Source organism: Physeter macrocephalus, chromosome 13, assembly GCF_002837175.3.
Source record: "Physeter macrocephalus isolate SW-GA chromosome 13, ASM283717v5, whole genome shotgun sequence".
In the NCBI taxonomy this organism is placed as follows: Eukaryota; Metazoa; Chordata; class Mammalia; order Artiodactyla; family Physeteridae; genus Physeter; species Physeter macrocephalus.
Window position 1 is genome coordinate 14,327,132 of NC_041226.1, and position 16,928 is coordinate 14,344,059.

The window sequence follows — 16,928 nt, forward strand, 5'->3', positions numbered from 1 at the left end:
GTATATGATTTTATATATATACCAAATATCATATATTAATATATGCTTACAGTTTCACAGTGGTTGGGTATTTTAATTTTTATATTGTCCAAATTTTCTATGAAGAACATGTATTCAGTGTGTGTGTATATGTGTATGTTTAATCTTTAAGTTTTAACAGTTACTGTTGTCTCGTATTCAATACCAAAAGAATAAAGGTTGTTGAGAATATATTAAGATTTTGGAGATCCTAAATATTTAGTATGTTAACTTTAAATATTTATTCAGGAAGAAAATGCCAGAGGTTATCTCTTTTCTTCTACCATCTTGCACAGTTCCTAATGCTTCACTTGCTTGCTGAGTATCAAATCAGCTAATATTTTTCACTGTGTCAGAACCTACTTCTAGATGCCTTTTTATTGGTCTTTTTAAAATTCTTAGGTATCTCTAGCTATGGCCCTACAGATAGGACTCTTCTCTGTAATTTCTAAGGAAAATATTTCTTAAGCTAGTTGCTCACAGAATGCCAGCAGAAGCAAAAATTTCACTTTGGTCTGGGCCAAAGTTTAAGAAAATTGGTTGAGAATGTATGGTGTTAGAAAGACTCTGTCCCTAAACATTTTTCTTAGTGTTAAATGAAGAATCAAGCTCTGTATCTTTGACCTTTGAAATAGGCTCATGCTGCCAAGAATGTTATTTAGTACTTCACACAGGACACAGCTTTGAGTACCATTAAGTCCGTGATCAGGAAATTTGATCAGATACTCATACATGTGTATACATACATATACATATGGGGAATATATGTCTGCCTATCAAGATATTAGAAGTCTTTGAATAGTTTTAGCTATGCATTCTCTTTGTATATTGAATTTCCAAATAAATCCTTCGCATTAAACTCCATATCCTGGAACTAATCAGCGAACAGTTAGAAAAAAGTTAGAAAGTTAAAAGGAGTCCGGGTTGCTATCTCTCTAGTGATTTATAATGAAAGGCGAGAACATCCGATTGTCTCAGCTTTTGAAGTAAGGCACATCTTTATCAAGGTGTACTTGATAAAAGCAGTTAAAATTTGGCGCTACTGTGAATCTTTTCTTTCTCTTACAGATTTTATTGACAGACTGGGATAGCTTTATCTTTTTACTAAAGGGGGATTGTCAGAGCATTTATTGGCTTTGTGTATATTTGTGAATTTTTCTTGATTCTACATTATTTGCACATGTATTTTATATACAAATAAAAATCAAATTTCTTTTGTAAAGATCAGTCTGCATTCTAAATATTGATTTCTCCTTTATAATTTTATTGAGTACAGTTGATCCATGGTGTCTCTACTTCGATTATATCCTTGATTTTAAAACTTGGATAACAATCCTTGTTACCAGGTCAGTGTCACTTTCTAGGCTGGACATGTCACCCTAGATCCTTACATGGGGAAAGAATGATGCATAAAATGAAAAACAGGTTTGCATTCAAACGATAGACTATTTTTGTTTCTTCCTAATGAAAATAAAAATTTTAAATGATGACACCAACCATGAACCAGCACTTGTGGAAGTAGCTGGAAAGGTGCTCAGTAAAAGTTAGCTTACTTCTTTGTCCTGCCATTGCCTCTCCTTGCCCCATCCTCTTCCCAACAAAGTGAAAGAGAATTATAGTTGTATTGTCTTGTAAAAACAAAAAAATTGGACATTTATACTCTCATTTCAAAACATGTAAACATCTTTCATTCCTTTATCTTCTGTACTCCCATAAAACCTCTGAATCACACATTAAATTTTTCAGGGATGTTATTGTTTATTTCCCTGATTAAGTAAATTATTTCTTTATCCCTTCTTATTTCTCCTATTTGGTTTTTTAAAATGCTGTCCCTGTTCTCAGGACCCAAGAAAAATACATATTATCAGTTATGGTAGAAATATGTTTAGCTACAAAATAGTCATTCTAGTAAACTAGGGTTGATTGGAGTGAGACCTCTTCAGAATTCCATGTGCTTTCTTCCAAAGACTCCTAGTAAATAGTCATGAACATCATTCTTAATGGGCAGACATTTCTAATTATTCACCACTGTGAGTCCTCTCTGTTTTGGCATAGAGGAGACTATACTCCCAGCTTGTAATGTGGGCCCAAGTGATTTAGTTATAGTCTAGTGGAATGTGAGTGGAAGTGGTATGTGTCACTGTCACTTCCAAACTGAGGCATAAAAAAAGCCCTCTTTGATTCCCATTCTTTCTCTGAAGGAGGCCTTTTTAGGCAGAGGAGGCACAAGCTGTAAACAGCATAGATTTCTAGGTCATTCCATGGAGGAAAGCTATCTTTGAGTCACTGGATAAGCAGAAGGAAAGGCTCTGCAAGAAGAAATAGACTCACGTTGGGGAAAGTCTTCAGAGTTTTGGAGTCATGTTACCTCACAACAAGACCTAATCTATCTTAACTAAAGCTCCAGATGGAGAAATTCATTCTATAATGTTTGTGAAGGTCATTAATTCACTCAGGAAATGTTTACTCATCATTTATATTGGGCCAGGCATTGTGCTTGATGCTGTGAGGATAAAAGAACAACTGAACAAAACATAGACCCTGGCTCTTAGGGACTAATGGGTCTAATGGCAGCACCATCTTAAGCTTCATTGGTTTATTTACAGTCTTTCAATGTCTCTTTACACACTCAATTTCACTTGATCTTCAGAACAACCCTATTACTATTTCCATTTCACAAATGAGTAAACCAGGACCAAAATCCACAGAGCAATTAAGTGAAAAACACAGAATGTATATGAGACTTTCTAATTTCTGTTAACATGTTTCAACCAAACTCTAGACTTCTGTATGAGTGGACTGTCCTTGCTAAGTCATGGAACCCTTAAAGAAGGCATGCTGAAGGGAGAAGCAGAGTGTGGTAGGCAGAGCAAGTGTACTTGACCTTAGAGATTCTGCCACTTGGGACCTGTAGCTTTGAACACAAAACCATGAGACAGATTTGTTTGCAACAGTGAAGCTTATTTTTCTTCATTAATAGGGGTGTGGAGGAACAAGAAAGGCATCTAAGAACCAGGGCTCCAACTTCATTTCTTATTACATTATATATGGAACTCCTGGATGGGAAGTTTGGCAAATAAATTTCTAAATAAATATATATAATACTATACTATATTTTGCTTTTAAGTGATTATTCTATGTCTTAAACTCATTGATAAGTTACTCTTCTAAATTACTGTAAAATTCACTCATTATTCTACTAGCTAATCTACTAATCCCTACTAATAAGCAACACTTTATCTATTTGCTAAATAATTTTGTGACACTGTGATATATATGTATTCTTGTTTTTAAATTAAAAGCTGTTTATATTAACTAAGTATTTTGTAAGATGCAAAGCCTACCCAGTTATGACCTTGTGAGCATGGAAAATGCACATTGTTCTCATATATATTCTGAATTTCTAGCAAGTATTCAGTAAATATTTATTAAATCAGTACATGATAAATGACAAATAAATGAATGCATAAAACAGGGGTACCAGAACCACCCCTGTCATACATTTGGAGAGTAATTAGAGGCTCAACACTGTAGATTATATTTTAAGGTAAACAAACATTAAACAAAAGAGAAAAAGTTATGAGTTGGAGCAATTGGAGAAAATATAATGAAGAGGTGAACTGAAATGTGAGTTTTTAAATCTCCATTTAAAAGTTCAACTTATATATTTGAAATGAATTCTATTATAGTCAGCATTTTTTTTGGCTTGTGTGTTTATTTTATCCTTTTTCATCTTTCTGCTCTGTAAAAAAATAATCTAAGTAAATTACATGTAAGAATGCATTTTCCATCATCCAGACAGAGGATCGTTATGCAACTGTTGTAAAAGAATGACACGTACAACCTTTCAGAAGTAAAAACAGAAAACTAAATTAATCCAGGCTGACTAATAACTGTTCCTAGTGTTTCATCTTGGACAATCTAATTAATTAAATATTATTTCTGAATAATGATCAAACTAGAGAATAGCCATATCTTATTTTCCCTATGTGAAAAATTCTTTTTCATCATTACTTGAGCAAAGGCAATGAACAGAAATTATCCAAAATACTGGTGAGTAGGGAAGCACCTTGCTTTGTACATTTCATGAGGAGAAAAGTAAATCTGTCCCGGAATGAACCGTTAAAATTTGCTGTGGTTGGATCCATATGTAAGAGTACTGCTATTGCATGGACTTTTAGAAGTTTTTGTATCATGGAGTTAGAGGGGTTTGTTGAACTATGGAATTATAAAAGTGTGTTGTGTCATGGAGTTTTAGTTTGTTGTATCATGAGTTATAGACTTTCTTTACATCTTGGAGTTACAGAATTTTGCTATGTCTTGGAATTATAGAAGTTTGTTGTATCATGGAGTTACAGAAATACGTAGTGTCATGGAGTTAGAGAATTTTGCTGGTGGAGAAATCATCAGTAATCATCTAGTCCAAATCCTTCATTTTGGAGCTGGGGAACTGAGACCACCAATAGAATAGCTGGCAAAACCAGGGTCAAACAATTAGTTGAAAATATGTCCGAATTTGTCAGTTCCTTTTTTCTTCTCCTACATAAGAATCTTATATTTTATTTAAATTTTTATTTTTTTTAAACCAAAACAATACTATGTGTTTCTATATTAGGAACTTAATTATGTTGTTTTATGATTTATATTCCTTTCAATTTCAGACAAAACTAAATCCCAATGACCTCTGCCTTTTTCTTATTAATATTTTTTCAAGGTCAATAATCAGCATATGACATCTTTATCCAATGTACTTCAGTCACTTGAATAATTGTTAATCAACATTCTGTCTACAGAAGGCATTTAAATGTACATAAAATTAATTAAGGTATAAAACAATACCATAGTGATAAAAGACAGTCAATTTAATTTGAAGGAACAGCAAATTAGATATTATTTGAAACCCGAAATGAGTTGTCAGTCTAGTATTAAATCTAAATTCTGAGTTTCCTGGCATCTAAGAATAAAGAAAAAATATTGAATAGCTGAATTCCCCTTTTCTAATTAAAATATATATTCAATCAATGTTTACTATAAAATTGGTCCATACATATATCCTTATGTTGAGAAAAAACTTTTGTAGCAGTTAATTTAATGAGAAATTTCTCTTATGAATCCTTGAAAAAATAAGCAATATCTTTTTAAATAGCGTAACCAATACACAGCACAAATATCAAATAAGAGTTTCTCCTCATAAAAAAGAGATTGTAATCTTGGATCATAACTCAAAGAAATTCTTCCTCCTCTTCCTACATGGTCTCATGATTTCTCTGAATGTAGCAATGCAAATCACAGGATGTCACGGAGAATTGTTTAGATACAATCTTTGAAGAAACACTAATAACAGTTCTGCTAGTGTAAAAGATTAGTCTGTTCAAAGGGTCTGCCTGTAGAGTTAAAATCCAAAATTATTTTTCTGAGTGCTATGAAAAGTCTTACAGTGTTCTTCATTGTTTTCTTGTTAATCAAAAACTGCGTATCAGTTGTAAATCAGTTGTAAAATGCATGTACTGTCAAACCCATGCAAGATTTTAGATCAAGATTCACTTACTTTCAATAACTGAATAAATACCATTTGGAGGGTCTATCAAGGATGAATAGGTCTACAACTCTAGAGGGTTAAAAGAATTTACATCTTGTAGTTAGAATTGCCATCCTTTGAGACCAACCATAGAAATTATGAATAATTTAGCCAAGATTGGGGCTCAAAATTCAGCATTAGAACTCTCAGCTTCTCTGAAGGAGACATGATTTCTTGAGCATCCCCAGTGCACTTCTGTGTCTTTGAGGCTGGTCATTTACTAGCTATTAGTTCACTTGTCATCTCACTATGCTTTAGTTATTTAAATTTTCACAGCAAGAAATTCATGAAGCCACTTAATAAGAAGTTTTACCTTTAATGATTCTATCATGGTTCTAATGCTTTAAAAGAAGGGACCTCATGAATATGTACAATACTAGGTGACCACACTTTCTTTGGATAAAACCGCAGAATATCCAATATATCTAATTTACTAATTGATCTAAAGAGTCACATTTGAGACAGCACTTTCACTACTCAAACTCTATTAAGAAAGCTTAATAGAAATAAGATAGAAGAAATGTTTTAAATATGTGTGTATACATAGATTAATTAATATAAATTTAATATAACACATTTATACAGTCATATTAATTTTATATGCCTTTATCTAGTCTCTACCTAGTCTCTTCCCTGAAAGAAAATACAAAAATTCGAGTTTGGGTGAATGGTACGTATTTTTCAAGTGGTATTAGAAACAACAGAATTTGAGAAGAAGAAATGGATTTGTTCAGTCCACTGTGATTTGTTCGAGATTTGAGAGGTGACTTATTTAAAGTCAAAGTCAAATGAAATGTACACACACACACCATACACACACAAGCACGCACACACAGGCATGCACACACGCACGAAGAGGGTATCCACATTAATTAATTTTCATATTGATATGCAACAACATCTTTTTGCACTAAACTTTTGGAATTAAATAATTTAATTTTAAAGCCTCTAATTTCTCATTTAGACGGCTGATACTGTGGTGCTTCAAAGAAAGTTTCTTAGGTAGTACCACAAATGGATATAGGAACTATCAGCTTTAAAAGCATCTATGAGGTAAAAGCCTTATGCAGTGTAATGCATGATGCCGATGAAAATGAAAACTTCAAAGGCTAAGAAATGACCCTAAAATCTAGTTTAGTTCATATAAAAGAACACTCATTCAGAGAAAAGGAAGAAAATATGCAAGTTTTTCTGTGCCAGATACCAAACTCTTCCATAATGTAGTGAAATAAACACTAAATCATGAGAATCTGTGATTGACTCTATGAAGTGCAGGGTTGGAGATGACTAAAGTATGGGTGGTTCTAGAAAGATGTAAGTTAAATATCCAAGGAGCCATTGCATGTGAAATCCATGTAATGAGCACAAACCTCAGTCTACAACTCAGCCAGGACTTGTGAACTATTTGTCTGTAGGTTGAGAAAAAGCCAGCTGGCCACTGTGGGTGACATAGAATAAGTGAGAGGGATACAGTCACAGATGAGAAGTCAAGTTAAGGCAGGGATCTGGGTCAGCTCATGTTGGTTGGACATTTCAATATTTGTCTAAATATTCAGTACTTGTCTGAACTCTACCTTCTGACAGGACTCACGTTCTTTCTTATGAGGCCCCTGAGTCCTGTGAAAATCAGAGAATATGGGACAATATTTATTTTACAGGCTCCTGAATATTCTGTGATCATTGCTGCTATAGGGACCCATGACAACAAAGAAGCTGATCTACCAAGAGCCCAGCCCACAGAATCTTCCTAAAGAGAGGCCCCCTACTTCACCAGGACAATATATTCAAGTGCCCACTCTGCTTTTCTGTGGAATAATGCAGTCCATATATTAAAAAAAAAATTATCTTACATTGTAAAATAGCTTTATATTTACAGAAAAGTTGAGAAGATAGTTCTTAGAGCTCCCATACACCCCATATCCAGTTTCCCCCATTATTGTCATCTCATATTAATGTGGTAAAATATGCCACAATTAATGAACCAATATTGATACATTATGATTAACTAAAGTACATAGTTTGTTTAGATTTTCTTAGTTTTTCCTTGATGTCCTTTTTCTGTTCCAGGAGCCTATCCAGGATCCCACATTACATTTAGTCATCCTGTGTCCTTAGACACCTCTTGGCTGTGACCATTTCGCAGGCTTTCCTTGTTTTGGATGCCTTTGACACTTTTGAGGAGTACTGGTCAGGTATTTTGTAGAATGTCTTTTAATTCATGTTTTTATCATAATTACACTGTGGTTGTGTGTTTTTGTAGGGGAAGACAACAGATATAAAATCCCATTTTTATCACATCATCTATAGGGTATATGGTATCAGGGTGACTTATCACTGTTAATGTTGACTTTGATCACCTGGCTGAAATAATCTTTAGCAAGTTTTTCCACTACTAAGTTACTCTTTTCATCACCTCTCCATACTGTGTTCTTTGGAAGGAAATCAGTATGTGCAGCCCATACATAGGAATATGTAGGGCAACTCATAAATATTGATAGGACTAATTGCCATTTTCATCATTTATGAAGTGGGAAAGTAGAACTTAAATTTTTTCTTTCTTCAAATAATTATTTAAAAGTGTGACCTAAGGATCAGCACCTCCTAATATTTATTAATGAAGATTCAAATCAAGTTAGCTTGAATCTCCATTCCCCTGACACAATGGGAAACCTAGTATTTCAACTATACTCTGGGTTTTCTAGTGGTGCTTACGGTTGTTCTATTACATCTTTTTCTGGTTTCCTGCTTCCTTGGAATACATAATCCCTTTCACATTATGCCTCTTTTGAGGCTGACGTTTTCTTCTCCAACTATCAACCCAAATGTGGAAAGTAACCCTGATTCCTTGCCTTTTCCAAAACACTAGGTATTTATGTATAATAGATTTACTGGAAAATGTGCATTGTGGGAATGGTGGAAGATCATGTCATATATCTGGGGTAATGATGTTACATTACGGTACAGCAAGAAAGAATTTAACAATGAATATTAGGCATATGTAATATTAGGAACACAGAACAATTCTGCCTTTTGTCCATTTGTCACTTCTGTCCATTTGTCATTCTCACCATGAAGACTTTCTCACTTATTTGCTTTTTTTGGGTCCTGGATTTCCACCATTTTTTCAGAACTGTCTTGCCCATGTAACCCTTCTCTAGATTCTTGGCTTCCTCACAGACTCCGTCTCTGGATACTAGCAAAATACCAGAATACCTGTATTCATTACTATGCTCAAGAATTTATTTATGTGGTCTCCTTCTTAGTGAGACCCTGCTGTAGAGTTAAATGATAGCTTAGGGCTATCATTCTACAACCAGATGGCTCATCGAGATATTCTGCTGTACAAAGTTTGCTCTTCTGAAGAATACTGCAGTAAGGGCTTTAACTTGTTTCTTTCCCTTCTCCGATCCTCCCCCCGCCACCACATTCCTCCATCCTCTCTTACAGTCAGAAAGTGTAAATATCAGTCGGTGATCAGTCAGGAAGACAGAATTCACTCTAGATACCTCAGGGATTAATTCTGGGAACTGGCAACAAAGGTGATGGAACATAAGTAAAGGAAATAGAGGTGGAACATAGGAATTAGAAAGTAATATGTTGGAAGGACTGAGTCCAAAAGGGAGAAGGTGTCACCCAGAGATCAGGAAGTTATTGACTGTGACTGCTGATGCTGTTACGTCATCCCTGCGTCCGAGTAGCAGTGACTGTACATACTGAAATTGATGGAGTTTCTGATGCTCTCAGCCACTTGCATTTGCCTGCTACTTCTCCAGATGGAACAGTGTAACATGCCACTTTCCTTCCTATTTTAGTCCCTTAGCTGTGACCTCCGTTGATAGAACCTAATCACAATCCAGCTGCCTAGGGAATCTTGGAATTGTTGTTTACAGGCTTCCAGATCCTTGCAATACAAAGAAAACAGGAGCTGAGTAGCCACGACCATATGTGGAACAGTGTACCCCTTTGTCTTCTCAACATTCATAAACCAACTGTTATCCATATTGAACTGCCAAACAGCAAAAATAGCAATGACACCATGACACAAACAGTCCTTATAGGATTAAAGAAAACTACATCCTTCCCAAAAAGGGATGATACAAGTCCTACCAGTCACAACATCCTTATCTGAGTAATACTTGCTTTTTTTCGTTCTATCAGCTGCCTTGATATGTTATACCCTAAAGATTACATTTGAATATTAATCACCACCAATACTCCTTAAGTAATGGAGTAGGAAAAAGAGAGGGGGGAAATATTAGGAAATATAAGTACTATGAACATTTTAGAGTACATTTTGTCTTCTGTACCCGTTGTTATGCATCTCTGAGGACAAACTCTGTAAACCATCTTGCTTTTTCCTAATCATTATTATATCATAAGCATTTCCCCACATCATTAAACATCTCTTGTAAACAATCTTTTTAATGACTGCACTTTACTGTCATATAGTCATAACATTCTTTACTAATCATAACTCTATTATGAAAATGTGAGTTCTTTCTTGTCCTTACTATTATTAATACATTTTTAATGCATTTTCATCAGTTTCTTAGCCTCCCAAAATAGCATTGCGCTGTCAAAAATATATATTTTTTAAAAAGGGTCCTTGATACATACTGCATGATTCCTTTTCAAAATGTATATCAATTTATGTTCCCCCGTATTGAATTTAAGATTAAAAGGTAAATTTAGTTCCATGCTGAATGAAAATATCAGCATTTTGTTCATTGTTTTATTTCTGGTGCTTACACAATGTGTGGCATATATAGTAGGCACTCAGAAAATATTTTTGAATGAGTAACTGAATTATTTCTATGCAAGCAATAGTGCTAGAGCAGAAAAGTTGTAATCCTTTGTAGTACAAGAGTATTTGAAGAACAGATTAAGTGATTTCCCAAAACTCATACAGCTACTTTTGAAAAATCCAGAGGTAGGAGACACTTTATTGCCTCCAACCTTTATGTTCTTTCTGCAACACCTAAAGGTATAATCAATTTTGATTTTTTTCTAGTTGATGCTGTCTCCGTGTATCAATAACCTAAAATAGCACACAATTTTAAATTATATATTTCATTCGGTATAAAATTAAAGTCCAATTTACCATATTCACAAAATTTAGCACGCATACCCACACATCCATACAAATCAGATTGGTCAATGATTGACCACAAAATAAAAAGAACTGACAAGTTGAACCAATTTATCTTTGCATATATGATCTCTTTTAAACGGGTTTTCCCCGAGGGAATTCTCCAAACTTAATGCGTTTGGAAGCTAGAACTCAGGCAGAAATCAAGTCAGATGATGGAAATTGGGACTGTCAGAACATCTAGTAGTTAAGAAAAAAAAATTCCAGTGAGAAGAAACTCGAAAGAGGAGCTGCTCTCAATGCACATAAACACCAAATTTTTGGTTGGATCTCTGAACTGTGCTTCCTTGGGTGATACTTTAAGGATCCCAGTGGGGGGAAAATAAAGGTAGAAGACAGAGAGGTGGGCAGAGATTTCAGCTGCTGCCCATTGCAGTTTAAACTGAAGTTAAAATTCAAGTTCTTCCAAGTTAGAGAGCATTTGTAACATATTGGGATTTCTACTGAAACTCTATGCCATAGAAGTATAGACTCGATTCAAAGAATAAGATATCCACTTAAGGGAAAAACCAAAATAGACTCAACAAATTAAAGTTTCTTCATATTTAAGGTGATTAAATAATTTAATTGTCTTCTAGAATAAAACAGAACACTCTCCAGAATAGGATAAAATAATCTACAGTTGATACAATGTGTCATACACAATGTAGAGTACCCAATAGAAAATTAGTAGACATGCAAAAAATACGAAAATATAACCTGTAATCAAAAGAAAAATTAATAGAAAGAGGGCTACAAATAGCTAAGACATTGAAGTTAACAGTCAAGGATTGTAAATATTATATGTTAAAGATTCTTCAGGAAAAGATAGATATGATGGAAGAAATGTGGGGCAATTTAGAAAGTTTACAAAAGAGGGAAAAGGAAATTCTGGAACTGAAAATGTAATACCTCAATCACAAAGTTCATTGATGGGCTTAATAGCAGAATAGATTAAACAACAGAAGGAATTATTTAATTTGAAGGCAGGTTAGTAAAAGTTATACAAATTGGAGGACACAAAAAGGAAGGATTTAAAAGATTAATCAGAGTCTTTTAACATGTAGGATAGTATCAAATGATCTAACACACCTGTAATTTAAATCCCAGGAGGAAAGAATAGAGCTACTGGATCAGAAAAATACATGAAGAAATATTGGCCAAAAAGTAATACTCTATATTTGTTTAAAAACAGTATACAGAAAACAAATGATAAAATAAAGTATCTATTAAGGAGCTGAGGAAGGAGACAATTACGTACAGGAGGACTCCAATAAGAATGAGAGCTGCCTTCTCATCATAAAAGTTGTAGATCACCAGACAATGGGACAACTTCTTTAAAGTGCTAAAAAAGAAAAGAAAAGAAAAAAAAAAATGCTGTCAACCTAGAAGTCCAAAACCAAAAAACTATCATCCAGAAGTTTGGCAAAATAAAGACATTTCAGGTAATCAAGTTCTGCCTTAACCGTGGCAAGAAATGCCCACTACAACATATTTCTCCCATGATGACGACAATTAAAAGTGTTAGATCGGGAACTCCCTGGTGGTCCAATAGTTAGGACTCCAGGCTTCCACTGCAGGGGGCAGGGGTTCGATCCCCGGTTGGGGAGCTAAGATCCCGCATGCCGATCGGCCAAAAATAAATAATAATAATAAAAGTGCTAGATAAAACACAACACCAACCACCTGAGGATTCTGAAATGTGAACAAAAATAGATGGCTTATGGAGGAAAGCCAAAACTTGGAAAAGCAACCCAGATGGGATATGTGTGTGTTTGTGTGCACGCGTGTGTGTGTTCTATTATTTTTTGCACAGCCGCGTAGTAGAACAGTGGCATGGGAAGCCAGAACTTCTGTAGAATCCTATATACCTGACCATAGGAAGCTGGAAAAAGAACAGATTGTGTCAGAGTGCAGGAGGTGGCAGGGGAGTGGATTCCAGACAAGAGAGCTGAAGAGGGAGATTCCCTAACTTTATCTACGAACCGGCACAAATCTCAGCCTCATCCCTTAGCTGTGCATGAATGAGACAAACGCAAAACAGCATAACAAAGATGTTGAGAACTGAACTGGTTTAAACATTGGCCTGAGTCTCAGACTAACCCCTGATTGTTGCATGTGTGTGACAGAACCCAAAGCAGCAGAGCAAAAGCTTTGGAAACTAAACTGATATTGGAACCACCACCCACAGAAGGCAAGATAGAACTTGTGGTCTGAACCCAACTGGGTTGATCACCTACTAAAACAACAACAAAAGTAACAGCAGCAACACTCTCCAGAAGATTGTAGCAGAACCCACAGTTTACAAAAAAATGCTATTCAAAATATCCAGAATCCAAATCAAATTTGCTTGACATAAAAAGACCTAGAAAATGTGACCAATTTTCAAGAGAAGCAACAATCTGGGAAAAGAGCCAGATGTCAGAATTTTTCAGTCAAAGAGTGTAAAACAGCTGATATAACTGTGTTACATGAGGTCAAGCTGAACATACATGAAATGAATACAAGATAAAAATTCTCAGCAGAGAAATAGAAACAGTTTTTTAATTGGAAATTTTAGAACTGAAAATGCAAAACGTGAAATAAATAATTCATTGGATGGGCTCAATAGAAAAAGTTGACAGAAGAGTCAGTGAAGTTGAAGATAGATTAGCAGAAATTCATATTATCATCACAATAGATGCAAGAAAAGCATTTGGAAAAATTTAAGGTCCATTTAAACTCTCGGCAACAAAAACTAGAAGAGATCTTCCTCAATCTGATAAACTACATCTATTAAAGCAACAACATCTCCTGGGCTAACATCATTCTTAACAGCTAATATTGAACTCCTACTTCCCAAAGATCGGGAAAAGTCAAAAAATGCCCACTCTCACCATTATTATCCAACATTGTATTGGATATCCTAGTGAATCCCCAAAACAAGACTAATTAATTAACTAACATTGGAAAGAAAGAAGTAAACCTGTCTGTATTCTCAGATTACATGATTGTTAAAAAGAAAATTCTAAAGCATCTACAGAAAAAATCAACTAGAACTTATATGCAAATTTAGCAGTCATATGACTTACGGTCAAAATTTTAAAGATCAATTGTACTTCCAAATACTAGCAACAAGCAATTAGGAAATGAGGTTAAAATAAGAGTAGCATTAAAATACCATCAAATCATAAACATCTTAGGAATGAATTTAATAAATGTGTGCAAAATCCCTACATTTAAAAGTATAAAATATTGCTAGAAATTAAACACACAAAAGAAATATTTTTGTGGATTTGAAGATTCAATGTTTTTAAAATGTCAGCACTTTTTAATTGATTTATATATTCAGTGAAATTCCAGTAAAGTCCAGGCAGGTATTTTGTAGACATTATAAAATAATTATTTGTATGAAAATGCAAAGAATCTATAACAGCCAAAGCAATCTTTAAAAAAAAAAAAAGAACTAAGTTGGAAGGCTTTCACTACCTGATTTCAAGACTTATCATAAAGTTATTACAGTCAGGACAATGTGGTCATGACACAAAGCTAGACAAAGAAGTCAGTGGAATCTGGAAATAGAACCACACATATGTAGTAAACTGATTTTCAGCAAAGGTGCTGAAGTAATTCAGTGTGTAATGAATAGTCTTTTCAACAAATGGTACTAGAACAACTAGAGAATCATGAGTCAAGGTGAACCTCAACAGTACCTCACAAAATTAATTTCATACAGATCACAAACCAGACATAAAGCTAAATGCAAAGCTTGTAGAAAAAAACAGGGAATATGTTTGTGACCTTGGTTTAAGGAAAGATTTTTTACACAGATTGTAAGAAAGTTGTGAACAGAATCTGCAAATGAAAAGATACAGACCAATAAATTTTAAAAACACTCAACATTAGTTATCAGAGAAGTCAAAATTACCATGAAACGCAATGTCACAAACACTAGGGAGGACTAAAACTAAAATGTCTGATAGTACCATGTTGTCAAGAATACAGAGGAAATGGAATTTCCTTACATTGCTGATGGAAGTACAAATGATACGCTTTAGAAAACAGTTTGGCAGTGGCTTATATAGCTAAACTAATACCTACCCTATGATCTAGCAATTCTACTCCTAGACTTTTACCTAAGGTAAATTAAAGATACATGTCACAGAAGAACTACACAAATACCTTCATAATGAACCCAAACTGGAAACAATCCAAATTTCCATCAACAAGAGAATGAACAAACTGTGGTATATTCATACAAATACCTTCAGCAATGAAAGAGATACATGCCACAACATAAATGAATCAAAAAAAACACAATCCTGAGTGAAAGAAGCTAGGCATAAAAGAGGATATATGATTCCATTGACATGAAATCCCCAAAAGGGCAAAACTAAGCTATTGATAGAATGTTATAAATTAGAAGAGCTGTTGCCTCATGGAGTTCAGTTCTACAAAGGTACTCAGGAACTTCTTGTGGTGATGGAAATTTTATATATAAAATATATTATAATTTATGTAAAATACTTGTAAAATTATATATATGTATACATACATAAATATATAATGTATTTCATGTATAGAAATAATAGTTTGGGTTACCCAGGTATATGTTTTTATGAAAACCCATTGAATTCAATACTTCAAATGGGTACCTTCAAATATATTGGTATATAAATTACAACTAAACAAATATTAATTATATGCAAACCAGCATTATAACAGTTACTAATAACAAGGTATTTACAACAAAACCCTCAACTGATGGATTGGTTAAGCCGTGGGGCTCAAACTCTACGCTGCCACATGTCGATTTCCAATAGAAACTGACACTGCTCTGAGACATTCCCTTATACCCGGTAGTTGTGGAAAGATGACTGAGATAATGTATATAAAGAACATACGTTAGAGGGCTTAGTTCAGCAAATTAGAGCTATTTTGAAACAAATGAAGACTGTGAGTGTGCCTACACTACTACACTGATGTGACACATGTAAGTGTGAGCCTCAGTGTGTGATTTGGAGGTACCCTCAGTGCGTTCCACCAACTGTAAGACTTGAATTTTCATGAATCCCCTCTTCCCCCTTGTACATGGAGTCTGTTGTCATTCCCACAGGGAACGTGGACAAGACCATTACACTGGTGCATATCTCATAGCTGTGCTTCACAGCCAGGGAACCCACACAAACTGTGAGAATCCTCAGAGAATCAGACGACATGCTTTGATTTACCTCTACTGGGGAACTTGACATCTACTGGCAGAATTTGGGGCCTCCATTCTGCTAATTGACTCTAATTTTAAAAGTGAAAAGATTTATTTTCTCTCTTAGATCTTAAATGAATCTTCCCAAGTTACCGGTTTTGCCTGGCTAAGGCTGCAGCTCATTAAAGGGTCAGAATCCATCATTAAGTATTCACTTTGTGATCCAATTTAATAAAAATAATTCTATAATCTTTCATCTAAATCTATGTTGTATGAAATATCATTAGATAGAGGTTATGGAAAATTTCCATTTACCTTTTTTTCATTATTCAGGGGAAAATAGGTACTCTGACACCCACATTTCAAAAGATATAATTTATCCAAAGGTAAAGTTTCCAGTGAGGATGAACCAAAACAATATGGCCATCAGCGAGAAAAGGGATTTTCATTTAGGTTTTTTCTCTAAGATTCTCTGGTCGCTCTGCCCAGGAGCGGTGTCAGTACTGGATACAGAGTACTTGACATGCTTTATTAAAGAAAATGAAGAAAAGATTTACTGGTCTCCATAGATTTACTGGTCTCCATAGGTCTCCATTACTAGAGTAATCTCCCTGATTCTAGTAAATTTATTTAAACTGAGACTGGCCTTAGCCATCTACTCTTTTTCACAGAGAGAGAAAGTTCTTCAGTTGACCCCAACTGAAATGAGAGTTTTATCTTATCATAAAACTGCGAATTAGCTCGTGCTCATTGAGTTACTTTTATGTTATGAAGTGAAACTAGTCCAACAGTTCACCAACTGATGAGTTGATGGGTCTTGGTATCCCTGATTAGTAGGTCAAAACACCTCAGGAATGAAACTCTGCCTTTGCCAATGAGGCTGACATTTTATAACTCTTGTGTCCGATACCTGAGAATAATATAGTCTGCAATTACTGACTCTCTGAAAAGTAGTGTGCTCTTCCTTCTATATGTAACAAACTGTTGGATTCTCATCTCCTGGACATAATACAATCCCTCTA